At 37.9% G+C, this 2,899-nt stretch overlaps 1 pseudogene; it reads right to left on the bottom strand.

Annotated features, from left to right (window-relative positions):
- Positions 1 to 346: 346 nt before the first annotated feature.
- LOC103608870 lies at positions 347 to 1,299 on the bottom strand (annotated as a pseudogene).
- Between the last annotated feature and the right edge of the window lie 1,600 nt (positions 1,300 to 2,899).

The following is a 2,899-nucleotide window of genomic DNA, read 5'->3' as shown; positions in this document are numbered from 1 at the left end:
ATGTCCAAGCAACATTAAGTTTCTAATACACATTTCTGTCTCACCTCTCTTCCTGGTAACAGTTCAGGAAAGTAGTGGGAATGTCTGAGGGTATTTGATTCCTTTTCCTTTATTTCTTCCAATGGTATATTGCAAAAGCAATATAAATTTCTAATAACAATTTTCTTTCTTCTGTGACACAAAACCCATCTTTTTATCTTATTATGGCATGTTGATCGGGATCTTTGAAAGTCCTCTATGTCTTAAAAGTAGAAACATAAAAATTATTTGCAAATCTCTTACTAAATACATTTATCCCTGCTAGGAAAATATTTTAAAAGGTGGTAAGAAGAAAGGAACTACTGGTCTATTCCCTTTCAAAAGGCAGGAGTCTTCTCCTGCATCTTCTTGTGGCTGATTTCATCTCGTGATTCCCCAGAGTGTAGATCAAGGGGTTCAGCAAAGGGGAGATGACAGTGAAGGTGACAGAGATGGCCTTTTCTGTGGGGAGGGCAGTGAAGGGCCAGGCGGAGACACAGATGCACGGAACAAAATGCAGGGTCACCACAGTGATGAGGGAGGTGCAGGTGGAGATGGCTTTTATTTATTATTTATTTTTCCTCCTTTCCTCTCGGATTGAGACCTTGGTAATAATAATATCACCAAATAGGACACCAGATGCAAAAAAAGCCACAGAGTGGTGAGCAGCCCATTATTGGAAATCATCAACAGTTCAACTACAAAAATGTCCGTACAGGCGAGTCTGAGGACCTGAGGGACATCACAGTAGAAAGTGTCAAGGACATTAGGTCCACAGAAGGGGAGAGGAAGCAACAGGGAAATCTGCACGATGGAGTGGACAAAGCCCCCCACCCAGGCAGCCACTGTTAACCCAATGCAACGGTCTCTGCTCATGATGGTCACATAGTGCAGAGGCTTGGAGATGGCCACATATCGATCTAAAGCCATCACTGACAAAGAAGATGCATCCACCCCTCCAATAAGGTGGAAGAAAAACATCTGAGTGAAGCAGCCATTGAAGGAGATGGTCTTTGTCTCGGACAGAAGGTCCACCAGAACCTTGGGAGCTGTGATGGAGGAAAAGCAGATATCGGCAACAGATAAATTCCGGAGCAAAAAATACATGGGTGTGTGAAGGCGAGATTCCCAGGTCACAGTGACCATGATGAGGAGGTTTCCCAGCAGTGTTGTCATGTACACAAAAAGTAGGAAAAGAAACAAGACCAAGCTGACTTCTCGATTCCGGGTTAATCCAAGGAAAATAAATTCTGTTACCCTAGTATAGTTTTTCATCTCCATTGAATCATCCTCTTTTTTGCTTTTTTTTTTTTTCAAGCTGTGTCATATGAAAGCACTGGGCTATTTATTTTATTGTCCTCCTAAGCAGTAAGAATGGAAATCAGAAGCTTCCCCACCTGGATGTAGTGGTTGCAATTTGTTGAATTTTCCATGTATTTAAGATTATAATCCGCTTAGTGATCAAATTAAATTATCACAATCAAAGCCATTCAATAATTCTTTTCCTATAAAACTATTTTTGGAAAGAATAAGCATATATGTTTAATAGTAACTGATATTTACATTGCATATTTAATTTATTATTTTTATTTATTATTTATTTTTTATTCCAAGCAAGTTTTTTGAATGTCAAGAACTGTACAAAGCATCAAACACAAAATAAGTAAGACATGGTTCCAGGCATTGGGGAACATATAGTCTACAAGTTTAATATTCATATTATCAGATATTCTGCTGACTTCAAGAGGGTCTTGTCTTGCTATACTGACCTGTTTCTCATTGCAACGTTGCTGTGGCATGAGTCGGTTTCCTTGCTCTTGAATTTGAGTGCAATTGGAGGGTTTTTAATGCTGTTTTTATTTTTTCTTTATTTTTATAGCAGTTTTAGTTTTACAGAGAAAAGGAGCCGAAAGTACACATAGTTTCCATACTCTTCCTCCACCGACATGTACAGCTTCTCCTGTTACTGACATTACATTAGTGTGGCACATTTGTTAAAATTATTAATCAATAGTGATATGTTATTATTAACTTCATTTTATATTAGGGTTTCCTTTTTGTGATGCAAAGTTCTATGGGTTTTGTCTAATGCATAATATCATGTATTAATCATTTGAGTATTGTACAAAACAGTTTTGTTGCCTTAAAAATCCTGTGTTCCACCTACTCATCCCTTCTTTCCTCCCTCCCTCATCCCCTGTAATCCTGGAAATCTCTGATTTTTTTTTTTTTACCTCAAACATTTGCTATTTCTTTGTGTTGGTAATGTTCAAAATCCTCTCTTCTATCTAATTGAAACTATGCAATAAATTGTTGTTAATTATAGTCGCTTGACGGTGCAATAGAACTCTAGATATTCTTTCTGTCTAGCTGCACTTGGGTACATGCTAACTAATCGCCCACTATCCCCACTCCCCTTTACCCTTTTCATCCTCTGGTAAAACTGCTATTCTACTCCCTACATCCATGTGTTCAAATTTTTTAGCTTCCACATATGAGTGAAAACATGGGATATCTTTCTTTCTGTTCCTGGCTTACTTCACTTAGCATAATGTCCTCCAAGCTTTTCCATGTTCCCACGAATGACAGGATATCATTCTTTTTTTATGGCTGAATAGTATTCTGTTGTGTATATATACCACATTTTCTTTATCCATTCATCTGTTGATGAACACTTGAGCTGATTCCATATCTTGGCTATTTTTTCTTTTTCTTTCCCTTCCTTCCTTCCTTCCTTCCTTCCATGCAACTGCTAGTATAGGGATTCAAACCCTTAATGTTAGTGTTAGTGGCTATTGTGTATAGTGCTGCAATAAACATGGGACTGTAAATATCTTTCAATATACTGAATTCCTTTCCTTTGGATATATACCCAGTAGTG

The sequence above is a fragment of the Galeopterus variegatus genome, unplaced genomic scaffold (genome assembly GCF_000696425.1).
Source record: "Galeopterus variegatus unplaced genomic scaffold, G_variegatus-3.0.2 Scaffold8934, whole genome shotgun sequence".
Taxonomy (NCBI): Eukaryota; Metazoa; Chordata; class Mammalia; order Dermoptera; family Cynocephalidae; genus Galeopterus; species Galeopterus variegatus.
The sequence above is the reverse complement of the archived record's forward strand: the minus strand, read 5'-3'. Positions and strand labels throughout refer to the sequence as shown.